The sequence below is a fragment of the Periophthalmus magnuspinnatus genome, chromosome 11, assembly GCF_009829125.3.
Source record: "Periophthalmus magnuspinnatus isolate fPerMag1 chromosome 11, fPerMag1.2.pri, whole genome shotgun sequence".
Taxonomy (NCBI): domain Eukaryota; kingdom Metazoa; phylum Chordata; class Actinopteri; order Gobiiformes; family Gobiidae; genus Periophthalmus; species Periophthalmus magnuspinnatus.
Genome location: NC_047136.2, coordinates 10,772,063 through 10,792,742, shown reverse-complemented (window position 1 = coordinate 10,792,742; position 20,680 = coordinate 10,772,063). Strand labels below are relative to the sequence as shown.

At 38.6% G+C, this 20,680-nt stretch overlaps 1 long non-coding RNA gene across 1 annotated transcript; it reads left to right on the top strand.

Annotated features, from left to right (window-relative positions):
- Nucleotides 1–4,024: 4,024 nt before the first annotated feature.
- Nucleotides 4,025–14,744, top strand: LOC129456661 (uncharacterized). The gene is made up of 3 exons (XR_008648888.1): nucleotides 4,025–4,326; nucleotides 6,658–6,704; nucleotides 13,683–14,744. It is a non-coding gene; the product is annotated as an uncharacterized LOC129456661 (long non-coding RNA).
- The last annotated feature ends 5,936 nt before the right edge of the window (nucleotides 14,745–20,680 follow it).

Below are 20,680 nucleotides of genomic sequence, written 5' to 3'. Positions count from 1 at the left end.
ATGAACAAATAAGATCTTGGTATAAGATGACTGAACACATGACTATGTAGCCCACGTTTCCAAGATAGCAGCACCGATGTGCTGATAGGCTAAGCTATTCTGTTAAAATATGATTTCATGCACACACACACAAAAAAAAAAAAAAAAAAAAAAGGCTCATTAGTTGCTCGTTTGGACAGACAGAAAATACTCTCCACTTGAGAAGTAGGTCTAGCCTCTATAGGCCTTCATTTCATTTTGAGAGAAATGCACAGTTGCTTCTATTAAAATGGACTAGATAGATAATGTTAAGCAGTGGCTTCCTTTCATTTACAGGCCTAGATTAGGCTATGTATCTGCCTACTAATCTGCCTACTAATAAGCATTTAATTTGGAAAACACAGTCTGGGTTTTGAAGTTGATCAAGGCTTTTAGAAATCTGTTACAAGTTCAATGTCAAAATCTTAATTGGATTGTGTGTAAACTAAAGGGCAAATCGTTTACGAGCAAAACAAAACATAATAACAGGAGTTCATGCCGCCTCTTCCAACACGGGAAGTGAATTACTAACCATACACAAAGTGCGTCAGACAGCTTTTACGCACAGCCAAAGATACATTGAAAAAATCAGGTCATATTAATCGTGGGCCCACCTCGTTATTCTCAGCGAAATTCTTTGAATAATTTGATTTCATATGGCTAATTTTATGTAGGCTGATCAAAAAACACACTAGCCTAATCTATTTGAACATTTCAAACTTTAGTTGCTTTAGTTTATTTAGAAATAACCTAAAGAATCCCCCAGAATCACTCAGAAAATTAGCTTTGATCTGGACCTCATAAAAAAGAAATTCAATAGGTCTGATATATAGTCTGATTATAAAATAACACATAGGTGGTGTTATTGTTCAACAATGCGATTTATAAAGTGTTAATGATAGCCTTCTTCTTCGAGGAGTTGTAAAAACTAGAAAAACTACTGCAGCTCTTAAATAACTTATAAACAGCCTGCCGGTCTACTGCTACAGGTGAAGACTGTATATAAAGATGAAAAAATATATCTAGGTCAAATCATTTCAAAATTAGGGCCTATATGCAGGTGAGTGCGTTTGTGAAATTCTAATATGCTGCTTTGTTGTTTAACTTTGCTTAAAACCAGTGCTGTCTTAAGATAGAGAGGTAGGCATTTAAAATATGTATGTATGTATGTATGTATGTATACATACATATATACATACATAACCCCCCCCCCCCCACACACACACACACACATACATACATACATATTTTAAATGCTGTCCTTAGATTGGGACTCGTAGGCTACTTAATTTGGGCATGTTAGGGGCCTTTTTGGCTCACTGTTCAAAACGCTCCGGTCTCGGAAATTCCTAAACTTTTCCATCAACATGTCTTCATTTCAATGAGGTCTTCTCTCTTGCATTTATTATACGCCAGTGTCTCATTAAGCGCCATTGAACGCATTAGAGCCATTTGAATATTGGCGCGACGTGGGGGCTGGGTGTGCCAGTGCAGTGAGCTTGTCCGTGAAAGTGGGCATTACTTCAGTTTTATTTATAGAAATGTCACTAAAGTTTTCAGTTGTGTTTTTGTGCCAGGTGTAGACCACGGTTACGCGCCAGAGTCTTGTTTGTGCGTAAAGGGCGTTGTGTGTCTAATGCGCGCGCCCGCCGCCTCTCTCTGTGCACTCAAGCGCTATATGGTGTCTGGACTGGCAGCGGTAAAACAATGGGGAGATGCTGAGGGTGGTTTACTGCTGTCGAAAAGTCTGAGACGGAGTGTGACCCACGTCTGCTTCTCACGGCCTGGGTGCCACCATCACACCAACGTGCATGGCAAAATATTATCAATCACCACACAACCAAATATGTCCATTAAAGTGCTTTGAACAGATAAAATCTACCACCATTTCACACATTACTCGTGACTATACTGAAACAATATTTGGTCCCCTAAAATGAACCTGAAGTCATTTATTTTGGATGATTAGGGTAAAGGACATGAGGCCACTTTATCGCTTTGCTGATTGTTAGTGCTTTGTGTTGATGGGAACATTATGTTAATGAGGTTTTTTTTATCTTGCTTTGCTGGCCAAAAGGGCAGATTATGACCAATTTCCTTTGGTTTGTCAAGTGGATGCATTATGACGTTTCATGGCAACAAAATAGCAAAGTGCTTAATAAAATAAAGTCTTACAGAATTTAGAGAGCATTGTCTCTGTCTCACATTGATTTCAGACTCTTCAAGTTAATCATTCAACCATCCACACATCGAATCCATGTTTAGAATAACAATCTCAGTTTCAGTTTACATGCATGGCTCCATTTGATCTGTTGCGATACTTGTGCAGTCAAGTGAGGTGGCATGCATGGTTTACACATTGCGTGCCCCAAGATAAGGTTAAAGCTAAAACTTTTAGACTTACTCATTGTGGTAAGAGTTGCCAAAAGTAATTCAGTCAGAGCATTGTTCAAATACTCAAATACAAGCCAAATGTATTTTGTGATAAAAGTTCTCTTAGATGTGCAATTCCTTGAAAATGAGACCACCAACTTGAATATAAGTTTCCCTTTGAATCACACAGTAACTGAATGCGTCATTCCATTTTCAGTCCAATACATAAAAATTGAACTCTGTCTGAGTCGCTGTGCTCCAATTGTGCTGCATTTTGGGTTTTTTATATCAAGTGTTATTGAGGCTAATTGGCCAGAGAGATGAACACTATAGAAATGGTGATTATGTCTGGCTCTACACAAGGACGTATAGAGACTGCCTTGAATAATACTTAGACTATAAGATTTACTTTGGATCAGGAAAGTTCATCAGTGATAATCAGCTGAGGCATCTTCAGCCATTTCTGTTATCACTGGGACAACAATAAGGCATATGTCCAATAAACTGCTCTGCACAAAATGAACTGCACCCACTCATACGTTGCACATATTCAACAATCACTATGAGCCTTTAGCCTGGTCAGAGGAGAAATCCATGAGGTATGTTTGCATGATCATTACAAACATGTACAACAAAGAGCATGGTTAATTGACATCATAATTAAAACTACAGTATCACAGAACAAGCATTTTGCCCGACTCCTGGCACTAGAATTTGCAGTACACAAGAAAGATCTGTAACTCAAAATAATCAACCGTGACAAAAAGAGGTGGAACTGGAGTCTGAGAATTGATAATACAGCAAAAGGGACAGTTTCTATATAGTATAATAAAAACTAAACAATCTGGAAAAACAGCTATTTAAAAACAAGTTAAAACTATCCTTTTTTTTCTCTCATCTTGTTTTTTTTTTTTTTTTTTTATATAGAAATCTCTTTTCCCATATAATTGTAGGACAATAAAGAGAACTTGAACTTGAAACTTGAAGGTGCTATTTCTGCACTTTTGGGTTTTAGAGTTCATTCACTTTTGTCTGAGCTTTGAATGAGCCTTGAAGCCAAACTTGAACCTCAACCAAGAGACCAAGCACTTTTTACTACATGGATCGCCATAAGATCCAAATATTCTCATTAGGACAATAAAGAAATGCACAAGATATTGTTTTTGTCACCTAAAAAAATATGAAAATATAGTTATAGTTGAGTTGTTGAAAAGATTTTTAGAGCATGCTCACAAAGAGCATCATAACGGTTAAATTGTGTAAATACACAGCTTTTAAAATGTCTTTTTTCCTAAAGAGGTGACTGTTTTTTGTTTCATATTCACGTGGCTCTATGCCCCAAATGCAGTGTTATGTTGCACATTGTTCGCTATTATGACCAGTAATAGGTCAGTATGAAGCCAGTAGGAAATTAGTGTAATCTGTGGATGTATGAGTGACGGTGCCACCGTGCACTCCTGCTTGCATCTGCCGGGGGCGTGTGCGCCGCTGCCATAGGCCTGATTAGAATTACATCGCCCGCCTTGCATAATATCAGAGCTGTGAGAGGGTGGGAACTGTGTTACCTCACTGGCTCACGAGGGGGTGGGCCTTGGACGGCTTATATGATTCCGGACAAATGAGATGTTACACCATTTGGAGAGGCATCGGCGTTGGAGATGTAACCATCCCGGAGTAGATCAGCCCCTCACTCCCCTTCAGCTGAGGGGAGGACAGGGGCAAGGCAACGGAAAGCATGTGCGTGAGATGTGCGAAGAACAACAGGAGGATCCGTTATTAAAAATGGACGGTACCGGCGGGACGTCACGATGCGTCGTCGCCACAGAAGCGTAATACGACGTTCATGCACGCGCTCATTCGGCTCACACAGAGGAGCACGTCCAGAGGAACCGCTGTCCCTCCTGGTCAGTGCCACACGCCCTGCTGCATCCTACAGTAAGTGCCCTGCGTTTTTACAACCTCAATGTTTGGCTAAGTACATGAATACTGTGGAGCCTCCAAAAGAGCGCAATAATGGGATTGTGTTGAGGTGAGGCGCACGAGGGCATGTTTAACCCTATTGTCACAAGTGCGTACACAAATGGCTCTCACAGTGTGTACCGTGTCCTGTTCTGCGTGTTCCTGGGATGGTTCTTTACGCGCTGCAGCATCACACGAAGGGTAAACGTGTTTGTGCTATCAGCTCAGACATCGTTCTTGCAACTGTGAGCATTTTGGCTTCCTAAATTATGAACAAAGCGGGAAATAACACGTAATGAGCGAAGTTAGTTGGAGAGACATTTGGTAGTTTAAGGCCCTTTGTTTAACTCGGGTCACAGGTGCATGTGCCCGTGCCATTCAGTTAGTCCTCAATGCTTTTCTTAAATTTTTTGTCTCCAACATTTGCTTCATAATTGTTACTACGTTACAGTTTTATATGTGACAAAAATGTCCATTTTGTCTTAAAGTTTGTCATTGTCGTTCAGATTCATTGCATTTGACAACATTGTCACTGTTTCAAACCATTAACTGGCCCTTTCCATGTAACTTATAGCTACTTAAAGGAAAATATGCTACAAGTTTGTAATTAGCATAATAACTTTCCACGTAGAGTTAGCTGATCCCATGTGTGTCTTATTGAGTCATCGTAGTATGGTGCAGGCCTCCGCTGGTGGCCACTTGCCTCGAGGCTATTGCAGCTCTCTATAACATTGTATTGTGTTTGGAGTCACAGATTAAAAGGGCCAGAACATGCAAAAGCAAAGGTGATTACTGAACATCAAGTTCACAACAGCAGCAGCTGCAGAGTCTCAGTGCAGGACGGGATTACGCACAGATTTCACTCTTACGTAAAGCTGGTCTAATCTGGGGACGTAGAGCTCAAACGCGCTGCTTCTGTCATAATTGATGCATATTTATAATACTGTGTGCTTGGCTTAATTATACACTGAAGGCACGCAGATTTACATGGCAGATTGCAACTTTGCGCACAGAGGAATCACAGATCATAAATAGGATAAACCCTGCACAGTTTGTTTATTTTAGTCCACATAATATTTAGACATACCGTGGGTGATTACTGACGTAACACATATACTAATAAAACACTATAGAACATGGGATGTGATGAATCTTTTACAAATAAATATATTAATAAAATAAAATGAACGTCACTCTACTATTGTCTGTTAGTGAGAAATAAGTTATGAAAAGGTTTTTGTTTTGTTTTGGTTTGTTTTTTTCTAATTGGCGCCTTTGGCTCAGTCTCACTCATTCACTCTCATCAAGTTCAAGCCCAATGACGCACTGTCCAACGTGAGAGGGGCGTGTTCAATCAGGACAGACCCCTACTGTTATAGCCACAGTGTAGTGTACTGATGGATGTTTAGGCTATAAGAACATCAAAAGACGGTTTTACGCATCTGACATTTCGATTTTTCTAACTGACACAGATAAATTTAAGCAACAATTTGTAATGCTCGTGCCTCAAAAGTTTATATTATTCAATTTAAAATCATCAAGCTAACTTAACATAGTTGAATACAGGGAATAGTTGATACAGGGGGACGAAGTTGAAATGCCTCCTTAAAAAACTGAACTGAAAATTGAAATTACCATCTGACAAATACAGTGTATACTATACTGATATTACAGAAACAGTCAGAAAACTGACAGACAGTTAGCAATGTATAGGTGTATGTGCAATCCAAATGTACAATTGTCTGTACAACAACTGAGGACTAAATCAACAAGGTCAAAGCTTCTGGGAAAATCCCAGAAATCAGCATGAAATGCCATCAGGATAAATGAGGATAATGATAAATAATAATCCTCATACAGAAATATGACTATAGGGCTACAGTTTTGAAGGATAGTGTGTAGTTTTGCAGTCGAAGGCCCCACTGTCCCAGCTGCTGCTGAATTGGACTAGGTCAGGACCCAGTGGGCAACTTTCCCACGAAGGACTTTCCCAGAGAACATGAAGGGATAGCCTATAATTAATTTAGATTAATATAGGCTTTGTGAAGGTTGAAAGACACTCGTTTATGAAATGGTTCGCTATAAAACCGACAACGTTTTGTTAAGTTAAATGTGTGTAGGCCTATCGTTCCAGGAAAGGTTAAGTGCTTTGGCAGCGACGAGTTGCACGTGTGGCATTCTTCACACTTTTGAATAATAAAGCACAAGTTTTATTATCTAAAATATATAACCCTAATGTAACCATATAATTATAGCATAGTCATTATTTACACACGCTTTAAAATGCTCGTATTTTTTCTGTTGCAGGATCAAAATGTGATGATGTCTATCAATGAGCCATCACCAGTTTCCAGGTAACATAAAAGTCTTATGATTTTTTCATTTATGTGTCTTTCTCTTTCCATTCTCATTTCTCATTAACTCATATTTGCTTGGCACGTGACTGTCTTTAATTACACGAGAAGACCTCAGGTAAAACACAGGCACGTCCTTACGCACAGCTTTACGCACAGCAGTGAGAGCGGAGACACGATGGAGCAGCAGCAGCACGCTGCGTGGAACCAATTGATTACCTCTGGAAATCATTTTAAAATCCTTTCGGGATCCTTTTGTGGACGCGCACATTTTGCACCATTTACAGCAGCCTTTTATGTTCCTGACAATCTATTAGCGTGGGACATTTTTCACAGCGATATCAGTCACTCCAAACTCAAAAGTTTAGTGACGCATGCTCATTAGCACAACACGGTCATACAGCACTTCACGCCATAATAAATCAGTATTATATGCCTATACTTAATTATGATTATGGGGAAATAAGGAAACATATAGCCATAGGAGTTTTAAATGAATTATACAAAAAAAAAAAAAAAAAGAAAAAAGAAAAAAAAGAGCACAGATCTTCTATAGGCCCAACCGTAGCCTATTAGTTAGAAACCTATATTAAAAATACAAATAATAAAAAGGCTCACCGTATTAATAATAGAGAATATTATTTATTTATTTTTATACATTTGAAATTATGCATATGTCAGCTAATTAATCAAACGTAATTCTAAATATTAATCCTCTGTCCAGTATGTAATAAATTCAATTTAAAGGATATACCTTTGGATTAAGAATAGTCTCTTTGAAATTTGTTTATACTTTTAAGCATGTTCTAATATTGTTCTTGGCCTATTTAGTAATTTTCTGAAAAACACACTTGAGTACACACATCGTTAATGACGCCATTAATTTCCTCATTCATTTCGCCACGTTTTGTCCTCTGATGCCATATTTCCATACATTATTTGGTCTTTAAAAAAATCATCCTCTTTGTTTTACTCTCAGTTAGGACGCATTACACCTCACAGACTGGTCCAGGGAGGGCATAAAAGCCTCGGCACGGCACAATGGTCTCCTCCACTCCTGTCGCTTTTGGCACAAATCCAAATGCATCCTATAATGTAATTCATTTGGGTACGATTCATCTCAGCGCGCCTCGAGAGCAGATGTCCGACAGTGTAAAGCGTGTTTAACGTTACAGTCTTCTTTTTGTATTGTTTAGCACTAACCTTTTTCCCAACTCTTTGAACGTAAAACACAGAAGCGATACATGTGTGCTTTGGTTGGGGAAAAACGTGGCCTAGTTTTACGCAGGGTGCTATAATGGCGCGTGTGTGCGTGTGCCTTAATTAGCCATCACACCTCGATGCTTTAATTGAAAGGCAGCGATCCTCGTGACGTCAGGGAGAGAGAATGAGGCGCAAGTGTTTATGGGAAAAAAAGGCTGATTTAATTATTTTTTTCCAGACACACACACGGGCACAAATGCCTTTTTTTGGTGTAATGAATGCTTTAATTTATCTTGCATACTCATTATATAAACGTTCATCGTCATAGGCCTATTATAGGTATAAGTAAAAGAAATAGGTTCTGTAAGTTATCTTAAAAGGTTATTTATATAGGAATAGCCTAATTATAATGTTGCAGAAATAATTATTATAACAGATACTTTTAGGATTCATGGATAACATGTTGTCCTATTTGCTTTGGACATTGTACACATTTCAAATTTAGGAAAATGGCAGACAAAGGCAAGACTTCTCAAAATATAGGGGTTATCCCAGAATAAGATGCTCTGCCCTATTGCTTAAAACAGTTACATGAAAACATTTATAGAGCATTTGCATCTTATCTTCATTAATATTTACATAATTACACAGTGAGGTGAAAATGTACAAGGCTGTGTCACTATGCCAATGTAATGCAAAAACTGTTTGTTCCTATAGATGATAGACATGTACATGCTACATTTCTCTTGTGCTAAAGTCTATCGGCAACCAGGGAGTGTTTTAAAATAGTGATGGCTTATGCTCTGGGCTGGAAAAACATTATGCTGTTTTCATGCGCTTTTGCTTTGAAGAATCACCCTTCCCGGAGAGTTAAAATAATTTCACATTTGACTATAAAATGCCTCTCCATATTTTTACATCACCTGAAATGGTACTTACATTTCCAAGAGGATTTTGTGTAATAATATTCTTCCTTTAAAAGACAGTAAATTATTTCCCTGGGGGCTATTTCATGTGCTGCCGTTGATGCCCTTATAAAGCGCTTTGTTGTCTTTAGCTCAGTGAACAGTCGCCGCTTGCTAATGTTTTGTTTTGCTTTGAATTTCTATAAGGACTCATTCCCCACTCCTATAAAAAAACACTTAATAGCTTGGAAAATGCGTTTTCCCAGCAGTATCCCTTTGCGAATCTTTAGTCATGCTTGTTTTTCATCCCATTTCACCCAGGCATTTTAAAAGACCAATATGATAAATCATCTGTTTTAACAAAAATAATGTGTTTTGTAAATGTACACATATGAAGTATAGAGTTAAGGCTTTGTTTTGGTGGATTAGCCCCTTAAGTGCTCTTCCTCTCTCCTTGTAGGCCCCTTCGGAGGATCCATTTTGTTGCTAAGAAGACGTTTCGTGCAGTTGCAGGCAGAGGGGTTGTCTGTTATCTTTGGTTATCTAGCTGTATGAGTGACGTACATTCTTCATAAAGCTAGATAACCGAAAGTAACAAGAATCCCATTACACGCCTGCAAAAAGTGACATTTGACTTAAAGAAACTAAAAACTATAAAAAGGGGATTTGGATGTAGCCAGTGATAATGTACAGGTGAGTGTGAAAATTGGTCAAATTGTGTCAATGCATGGTCCTTTTGAAACCTAACAAACTCAAAATCAATATTGCACATTATAGTCTGACAAGCCTCACAATATACACTGTTCATTATTACATGACATCATTTAACCAAGTCCTTGATTTTAATGACATCATAAACATCAATATTGAGGCCTGCGCCATCCTTTGGAGTATGCCTTTCTCTCACCTTTCTCTTCTCGTCTCATTAAATGGATGTCTCAAAAATAAATTGCAATTAGAACAATAGGCCTAACATACATGTCTCCTAATCTCTTAATGACTCTAGTATCTCTAGAAAAAGTATTGTGCCCGAAGGGAGGCTTTAAGTTTTGTTTTAAGAACAATTTCTTTTAAGGCTTGAATGTGTATATCGCAATATAGGCCTTTTGTACTTGAAAATACATAGATTATATACTAAAATAATACAATTTTAAACAATGGACTTGAAATTTGGACAATATTTTTAACAGCACTATACATTTGCATGGAAGCTCATATACACTGCTGTTTCATTCCTGCTGAATGGGCTGATACATATGACACAGGGCCTCTATATGTTTTGAGATGTCTAACGGTAATATTTACTATACTAATTTTGTTATTCAAATTATGTTTTCAAAATGTTACATATTAGGCTAGAAGCTGTAAAGATGAAGCAAAACTCGAGGTCAATTAGCCCTCTAAGACCATTACCATTCACTTTACATTGTGCTGAGTAGACTTCATCAAGAACAGAAGTGCACTAAGGTCCACATAATGCATTCTACAGCATGTTTGTGTTTTACAACTTTGCTGCAAATGCTGGAAAATGTACATAGAAAATGTACATAGCTTAACGGGTTGAGACCAAATCAAGTGGAGACCTCTGGGGCTTCATTAACAAACAGCAGCCAACAATGAGAGCTGAGCATTCATCTGGAAAAGGCCCTCGAATCAGAAACAGAAACAAAGCACAACTAGTGAAAACATCTGCACAGTGATGTTTTACGATACTCAATGACTTGTGGCTAGATTTGGAATACCCTAAATGATTTTAAACAATATTGTTAAAAGTTTTTCATTCCCAGTATCATCTGTTCTGTAAAACTGCTTAAATCGACCATACACAAGTCCAGTGGAAACTAAATTGTATCTCCAACAATGGACTTGTCAACACATCTTTTGCCACATTCTCTTAATTTGATTCTTTTAGTTGTTTCCCAGCTCAGATTCTCAGATGGTTGGTTCTGATTTGTATGCATTTGCATAATGAATGTCATTTGCATGCTCAGGGGCAGACCATACCATGAGAACGGCTGTGTTGGTTGTTTGTGAGCGTCCACATGTGCCCTGTATATTAAGCACATGTAAATGGCACCTATTTCCCCCAAACAGACGTCACATTGTGTTGTTTCACGCCTGTACCCTCTGTGTACATATAGCACTTTGTTTGGCTCCATTGGCACAGGCTCCTGTGTCCACAGCAGAGTGCGGCATGTAGGGCAGCTCTGACACTGCTCATGCCTCTTCCTGTCTGTGCTTCACAAACACAGGCAAAGAATGAAAATAACACACTCCCAGCTCAATCCCACAATCCTTCTCTCCAACCCCTCCCATGCCAGTGTCCTCCTCTCCCACACGGCAAGTCACAGTCCTGCCACCATCTTAGGTATAAGACTGGCACAAAATGGCAGCTGCACAGGGAACTAGCCCATGCTGCACCTTCCCCCACTTCATGTTGGCTCCTGAGCTTTACGCGCCATTGGCCGCCTCGAGACACTGTTAATTACTGCCAGTGTGTTAATTGTAGAGATCGCCCCAAGAGACGAGCGGGATGAGGATGAGATAGGGGAAGACCGCGGCAGCATTTCGAGTCGAAAAGCTGGCATTTTTAAGGGCAGCTGTGGCTCGCGCCCGCTTCATGCTGCGGATAGTTACAGGCAACCATTTTGTGGGTTTTGGACGTGTTCAGGAAGCATTCACCGTTGACTCGATGGTTTCAGAGAAAATAATTGCGTTAATTCCTTGAGGTTTAATTAAACGTGTTAACGGCGGAGGTCGTCATATCTGCATTTATGTAGCACATGAGCTGTGCGGTGTGCAAGTGCAGGAAACACCTATGTGAATCTCACATCCTCAGAGCTGTAAGGATTTGTAAATTTACTCATTATCACCTTTTTATATGAGCAGAATTCATCCAATTAGTCCTATAGAGCAAACACATTGGGTATAGACAATGAGTACATTACACAGGAACACCATCCTCACATTTGGTGAGCCTAGTCAGTTGATTTGGTCAAAAGTCAGACCTCAAAATGTTTTAGTAAAAAGTGAAATGTTTTTGTTTTAAAGTGGGTCCAGAAGTGCAGGTGGAGGGCCTCTAAATGGCTCAGTTTTACAGTTATGACTATAATGTATGTGGAGACCATTCCAACTTGGACTTACTTTTGATCAGGTGTACTTGGTCAAAATACTTCCTGTGCAGTGTTGAAAGTGTGTAGTTCTTGATGGGGGCGTCCTGCAGAGGAAGAGCAGACAGACAGGGCTGCAACAGTGAGATCTCAATAGTGAGAGGCCTCTTTGTGTTGTGTGAGGTTTATTTTGGGGGGGCACCGGGCTCAGAGGAGGGGGTCTTCTCTGGGTGCCCAGACAAGAGGCACATTGTCCTCTCCAATGTGTGGCGGCACTTGTGGCGTAACGCCATTATTTAGGCCAGAGGAGGGACGGGGGTCTGGAGACCAGCTTAACCAAAACGCCAATTAGAGCCGGATCGCCCTGATTAATGGACGAGGGAGATTGGTAAACAAAGGCGGCCATTGTTAAGACCAGCCTCAGTCTCATTCAGAGGTCCATCCACAGACTTCTGTCAGGCCTGCTGTTAGCTCTGCTTTAGTAAATAGTTTTCAAAAATCTGTCAAAAATGTGAATACACATTTTTTACATTAGAACACTAATAGAAACATTGTTTCAAAATACTTTTTTATGCCTAATTTTCAGAAAGTAAAATCTAATTTACACATTTGTAATACAGTGTTTTCCTTCATCTAACACTGTAGACAACAATAAAGATAAGTGTTAGTTTAGCTCAGTTTCTGGTGTGAGGCGTCTTAGGAGGCTCATATGGTAATCACACACCATGCGGTGCTTGGCTCTGCATTTCAATACGTCCCACTTTATTGTTTTTTTTTTTAAGCATATGCGCTGAATAATTAGCCACCACCACACACTCCAATCAGGGCCATGCCAATGTGGTTTCCATGACGACCTCATCAGCTTTTACCCATCACCCCCTTCTCACCACGCTCTTGCCCCTCCTGCTCCGCGCTGCAAACAGGACAGAGAAAAATAAAGCGTGGGAAAAACACTTCGGAGGATGAGATAAAGCTGGAGGGTGGAGGGAATGCGGAGGTCCCATGTTAGAGATCGGGACAGGAGCTTATGTTTGCAGCAGGACTTCCGCATGTGTATTCAGCACATGTTTAGACACCTACGGGTGCTGATTGGGAGCTTACAGTAGCGATAATAACAGGAGGCGTTGGAGGTGACAGAGGCAAGAGGACCTCCCCCATCTTTAGAGGCTCATGAATATGCTCAGGCTTAACCAGGCTGCATGCATAGATTACTGTGTTCAAGGATGGCACGTTTTGACCCAAGAACAATGCAAAATGGCCCTCACGTATAATCCATAATGTTATTAGGGTATTATATGGTATCACGCCAGACCAAGCATGTGTGTGAATATAGGCTTATCTATTAGTTTGAATTTGCTCTTTGTTAAATGAATTGATGCTGCATTGAAAAAAAAATGCTTCTGTTGAATTTCATCTCACTTATGAATTGACAGAAATATAGGGTCTGCAACCCACACTATCCATGGATTTTAAAGTGATGAAAAAATAGGAGTTTCCATAGCAATTAACATCTCAAAAGTAAATATTAGATCTTTTGAATGGTCAGAAGTCTTCAAAATTGCATCTGTCTAAATGTTGCAGTTTCATGTTTATAGGCACCATTTTGAGGACTTTTCACTATTCTGGGCTAATTTTGTATTCATGTAACAGCAGGAAAAGTCATGTGACAGAAACCATTGTAAATATTTAAAGACAAAACTATTGAAACTGTATGTTTGCCTCCTTTGCCTTAACCATCTGCTTTCTGTCTCCTGTTTTAGAAATGGCATTCACCTGGTCCTGACCTATCACCACCAAGTTGCACCTCGATCCAACAGCTGGAGGCTCCAACACATTGCTTCAACCAAGTAAAATGTGAGAACAAGATGAAAACACCTGATATTTCCAGCAAATGTGGATTTACAAAACTCACCAGTGGCTGCAGCAAAAGACAAAACTACAAGACAAAACTGGACAAACAGCATTCAAGATTCCCATAGACACACTTCTGTGGATCTAAACTTTCATATTTTGTTATGTCAAAGCATGAACCAATTATCCCATCATTGCAATACCAGTTTGAATTGCTACCTTCAATATTTATTAGAGAAGTTCGATTTAGTAGTCTTGAAATGTTAAATAGATATAATAATTTTGATATATTTTTGGGGGGGTTGATGTCTCATTTGTAAACTTTTAACTGACAATCTGTATGACTGGGTTGAACTTGAATAGTTAATGATAAGATGAGTTTGCACTATGTTGAGAATACTGATGCACTAGTGAGGACTAACGTGTGCACTAACCTAGATGTAGTAAAAACTTATGTCTATGCAGGATACTATAAGTAATTAATTGCACTACTAATATTTGCAGCACTGTTTTGTTTGCACAAAAGGGATAATTGAGCGGGTTTTATGGGATTGTCTTGAATATGCATTGCAGGAGCATAAGTGCAATGTGTTAAGTATATGTTGATAGATTTGAATGGAAGAAATGCTTATATTCTGGTACAGTATACTGTGTATGTGTGTTATGTGTAATTATAATTGGTAATTGATAATCCTAGAAAATTAAATGTGGATCTATTTTTGCAGATTTATTTTTATAACCTGTTTTTTCTAATCAGCGTTTGACAATGTGTTTAATAATTGAATGTAATTAGAAGGTGCAATCGATTTTATAGCACTAATATTTGTTCACAGAAATATATAAAAGATGCACTAATGTTTTGAAATCAGCTCAATTTGCACCAGTTGCTGTGCTCTTGCTTGTACTATGCAAATCGTTGTTTGTTAATGTGTTTTAATAAATCAATAAAGTACTAATGTTTACAATGAGACAAAAAAAAAAACGTTATCAGCAAGTGTTTTCTTCTTTCTCCCCCTTTCCAATAGTATCACATGAAAACAGACACACAGAATTGATTATTTAATTTTTCATTCATCTTTATTTATATAGGGAGAGCTCAATGAGAGGACCAGACTCTCTTTTTCATGAGTGCCCGTTAAAATACAAAACAATACAAACAAACAAAACAAATAACTACATAGGTCCATTTAAACCATTAAAAACTGGTGCAGGTGTGATTATAAATGTTTATCACTAGGTTATTAAAGTGCATTAGTAGCACCAGTGTATCCAGTTTTGTATGTCCTTGAAATGTATTCCCATTTTGAGAAGCAAAATAACCATTTCCCCATTTCAGTTCTAGTGCGTCCAGTTTTTAGACGTAGACAATCATCCGATCTTGTATTAAACGTTCCTGCATCAACAAGCAAGTGGCTGTCCATCAAGTAATCCCTTATAAATACATTTTATACACTGTTGTTCTCCGATAGTGATGGCCAACCTACTTTTTCATAGAGTGTACACTGATGGGTTTTAAATTCATCATCGGTTATGAAAAAAAAGGGCTGAGTGAAACAGTGCACCTAAAGGTTTAAAAGTAGAGGCTGAAGTTGGCATATTATATCTCTATAATCTAGTATAAAAAAGTATGTGATCTTCACATATCGTTTTTAATCAGATGCCCTTATTCTTCCCTGTTCACTTATCTGGGCTTGAGACCAACAAAAAACAGTACTGCCCCGTGAACCCCTAAATGTTTTTTTTTTGGCATTTTTAGTATTTAGGTCCAAAAGGAAAGAGGCAGAACACTTTGGATTTCTAATGCATGAGAATTGGATTTACCATCAGTATGTAACCTGGAGACTTGAACACTCAACACATTGTGGTATTGTCCATTGTAGGGAGTATTATCTGATGGCCGAGGCCAGATAACTGCAAATCTCCTTGCTTCTCGTAAATTTTCTAACAATTTTTAATCTAAAATGTTCCTCAGTTTGTAAATAGGCAACCTAACAAATCCAAAGAGTCAAAATGAACACATGCTCCTAGATACTTTTGGATGTAGTCAAAGAGGACATGTATTTTTGGTGGGAAAGAGGATTCAGATGTTTGGCCCAGTGATCCAATTTGAGTTACTTGGTGGCATAGTTTGAATTTGTCAGTTTGTAGTGTTGGTCTCTACCCACTGTTCTTAATCTTATTTGTTTCCCACTCTGCCAGCCTATAGAACAAAAACCAAAACGGCCCACATATTATTTTAAGAAGATGCAGTGGACAACAGCTGTTAAAATCTGAAAAGAACAAAACATTCCTGAGGACACAAGTAGATCCTTTACTAAAATAAAACCACTGCTACACAAACTTACATAACCAAACATATGTGGCAGAGATGAAACTAAAGGCTGAAGTCTCTGAAGCTGAAATATTATGAACTGAAGACAGAATGATCGGAGTTTAAACAGAACAGTCACATCTGGACAAAGTGAAGTGGCACATCTGCTCAGGGCAACCTTTGGACTATCTGAGGTCCAACAAACATCTGCAAACATCTGGAAACGGGTTCTTCAACACAAACTGTCAGAGGAGTTTAGTAATGGCTATAAAAAGATACACATGTCAAAATAATGCCAATACGCCATTGCATCTGTCTCCTTGTATCCATGGGTTTTAGAACAATGGCAAATAAAGACCATTTCATGAACAATTTAAAACTGAATATATACCTTTTGAATGGGAAAAAATGTCAAAATGTTGGAATATATCAAGATGAAACCCATGAATACAGAATAGAGTTCCAGCTCTTATGTAATTTGCCATAGTTGCCATAGTTGTTCTAAGCAGGTAAGACAAACCGGTCAAAAGAACGTGGCAAGTAAGCAAACAAACTACTACATAAACTGCCAGATCACACTATTGTACAAACAGCTAGATTTGCCACCAATTTTAGGTACTAGGTTGACTTTCATGAGAAGAATAACTGATGGCTCAGGGAGTAAAGCTGTTGTCACACACGAAGGTTGGCAGTGTGAATGCAGCACTCCCCAGATAATGTGTCCTTGGGCAATACACTTGATAACCAAATTATTCACACAGACATGGTAAATGTGTTGGAAGTGGTTGGTATAAGTAAAGACAATGGCAGGAACACTTTTTTCACCAATCAGCAGGACATTGATCTGTAATGACATAAATATTTGTGATGAATGATGCATTTAATCATCAACTTCAGTAAATGTGTGTAAATGAGCAGATTGTGATGATTTGTTTGACCCTGCATGTGTAGGTAAAAACTGGCATCAAATATTTAAATGAAATCTTAGAAAATGTTTATATATATATATATATATATATATATATATATATATATATATATATATATATATATATGAATAAACCAATATACATTTATAGATAAAAAGTCCCAAATATTAAAAGTAAACTAATAATCTGCATACATTATCATGTTTATTGTTCTTGAAGTTTGAACCAGACATTCAGAATTCAGTGATTTGAATGTTGCCCTGGAGACATTAATAATGATGTCGTTGAGGGCTACTATAGCGGGACATGAGAAGGGCCATATGACAGGTACAGGCCTCCTCCGCCACGGGACAGGCCTCCAGACAGCAGCCCTGTTACGGGAACCACGCGATTATAAAGGAATCAATAAAAAAACAAAAGGCCGTGTCTGGGGTAAAATCGTGGGAAGTGCCGCGCGAAGCCTGATTAGCATTCTGTATTGCAAGTCTCAGTGGGCCGTCTCCGAGAGCCCCCAGTCCCCCATTAAAGAATGGTGGTAGCCGCAGTGAGGAGGGGCAGCGGAGGGCCAGACGAGGGGTGCACAAAGTCAGGGAGACAGGCTGACAAACGGGACCATCAGGGGAGGGTCCGGAGCCAAGTTCAAGTTCAACAGCACAGCCTCATCTGCATACGGGACCAGAGGAGTCAGGGTTTATAATAGGTCTGTGTTTGTGTCCTCAGTGACTCCAAATACATAAATCTGCAAGACATGGCATATTCTGAAAATCTGAAAATATTTATGCATTCATTTAAAACATAATTATTACAGGTTGTTGTTAAACCTAAATTAAAGTGTTTATATGCTACTCACATAACTAGATTTATCCCAAACAATAAAATAAATCTTAACATCCTCAGTAAATAAAATACATTGTTGTTTTTATGAATACTCCATTAAAGTTCATACAATACAGCGCCACTAAACATGTGCTCATAACACTAAAGAGTGATTTTAGGAGAAATGTCATTACAGAAGAACACTCAGAATTCCTTAACGACTCTGCACTGCCTCCAAGAAGACACCACAACAATAAATACCATAGCATTAAATGTGAGAGATTTCTGTATGAGTATTGGATCTGCTGTTCTGAAGGTATGCAAAATTTGAATATCGATATCAAGAATCCATCCAAAACTTGTAAAGGGCAGTGTAATCTTTCAGTTTCCGCACATAAAAATATAAAAGGTCATTCACTACATCCATGGCATAAAGCATTCTCTTAGTGAATTTTGATGATGGTCATTAATTGTGACATCTCTAAGAAATGGGATTTTATTCACCATTCTATCCTGAGACTTTTGATAATCCGTCACGTACCCCCACTCCAACACAAGAAAATATATGTGGATGCTGCAAGCATAAATCTTTCCATTAGATTGAATGCTTTTCATAATGCAATATTGCAAAGTACGCTAAATAAACCAAACAGCCTAAACTAAAAAAAGATTTTAAAAAAGGAAAAAAACTGTGTGCATTTTGTTCTCCAAATTCCAATAGGGCTTGATGGAAGCAATAGATTAGAGTCCACTGCTGTAGCGTCCCACATGAGTCCCAGGAGAGGACAGGACCTGTTTAAGGTCAGACATTAAGTGGGACACAGCGAAGCGTGACCCAGAGGTCCCCCATTATTCACCCTCAGTCAGCGCCGGACCCTCTAAATCTGTGACCCCTGTTTGATGGCCCTTTAAAGACGCAAGTTGTTTGACCTCTGACCCCTTTGTGGCTATATTTCTGTCCTCTGGGATTTCTGCGGGCCGCTCACTTGTTAGTTTTTCAGTAATGTTTATATTATTTATCAAGCAGCTAAAAGTGTGGTGTTTAAATAAAGGTTATAATGTTCTAAAACTGTGCAATTTCTCCAGTTGAAAGCATGGCACAAAAAAGTACACATGAATTTTACAGTAGTACAATATAAAGTAAAAAATGAGATAATAGTTGACCCAATAATAAGATTTGATTATTGCTGTTTGTTTACATACTCAAGAGAAATCTGATCATCAAAAACACCTGGCAACATGTGTCAGTTTATTTTTAAAGTTACTGTTGCATTTAAAACTCTTCAATAAATACCTCTTTCACTTTTATAAATTGTCCTTTTCCTTTTTGTCTTTGCCACATTAGTTTGTCCTATTTGCACCATTTCCTTTGTCAAAAACTGCACAAGTGTGAACAATCACAAAGAAATCAGATTACTCGGCTCAGATGTAATCATTTACATGACATTTCAATAATCTGATAACTCCAGAAATCAGATAATGATCAGCTTTTTGGTGTGCATGTAAGCATAACCATTGTAAACAAAATAACCTGAACTAACCTTTCAACAAACATTCTAGGCTTTTGCATCCTGATGGGCAGAGTGTGGGGTAGTGTGGTCACAGTTTGGGAAAGGGGTGACTGACCCACTGGTCCCAGAGTTTAACCTTTGACCTCTCTTTGACAGAGCTCAGAGGTGGCGGCCGTGACGGGACAAGGTCAAGGGGAAGTCCTCCCAGGTTCAGGACAGAGGAAGTGTGTCGAGGGAAATTTATGTCCGAACACGTGTCCATTGATCAGCACATACAAGATTTATGAGCTGAGTATTCAACAGTACAGCAGTGTGAGGTCAGCTTAAAAATACCACAAGGATCAAGACACAATACTCCAACTACTGCAGTTTTTACTTTGGATATCTTAATGTAGCTGGATCAAAAATCATACAGGAGAAGTTGTAAATATTAAAATTATTATCATAGGTCAGTCACTATCATATTATCAGCAAACTTTAATTTCATGACATCAAATAGATACATTTCTTGTATTATTTATTTACAACACACAAAAGCAGCATCCATGCATCAGTATAAGATATTGGCCTCCGACTTAGAAGTAAAAGAAGCTAAAAAGTTCCGCATGAGAAGCAAAAAGTTTTCAATGAATAATTTGAGTTATAAACATCGCTTTTCTTGATTGCATCATATTGTAAAACTAATGAAATTGTACATTTACGTTACAACATAATTTATTGTTATTTAATTGTTAAAATAATTCTGAGATATATCTGAAGCACATGGCAAAATAAAAGGTGCAGCGTTAACAGCGTCCAACAATCAAACAGAATAAGAGGCACTTATGACATAATGCTGTTTTCTCATTATCACCCATTGTTTAAAAGCTGTCAAGAGATCACGCCTGGGAATGCTCAGACAAAGTGTCCTCCATATAAAAAAACAATGCCTATACCTCTCTTCTCATATCTAAAAGTCACTCCTTGTGGTGAAATCTATTGAACATTTTGCAAAATATCCCCTTAACTTTTTCACACCATTGACAGAAGGGGGCAACGGTCTCTCAATGCACCAAAAACAATGGCGTACAGATTGCGATATAAAACCTTTCCATCCAGATGACGACACAGGGACAAAGCAGGAGCTAAAAATCAACGATGAGTTTGTGAAGGCGCGATGGAGGGTCTGACTACTTAATTAGATGGATAAAGAGCTCGGGTCACTGGGAGCAGACAGCCAAAGAAAGCCAGAGGAGATGAGGCCCTCCAGAGGCGCGGTGAAGGGGTGATGGGTGTGAGCGAGACTATATGCGAGCTGTGAGAAAGTGTCCCTGTGTCGTTTGCATGTCTGGTCCACGTCT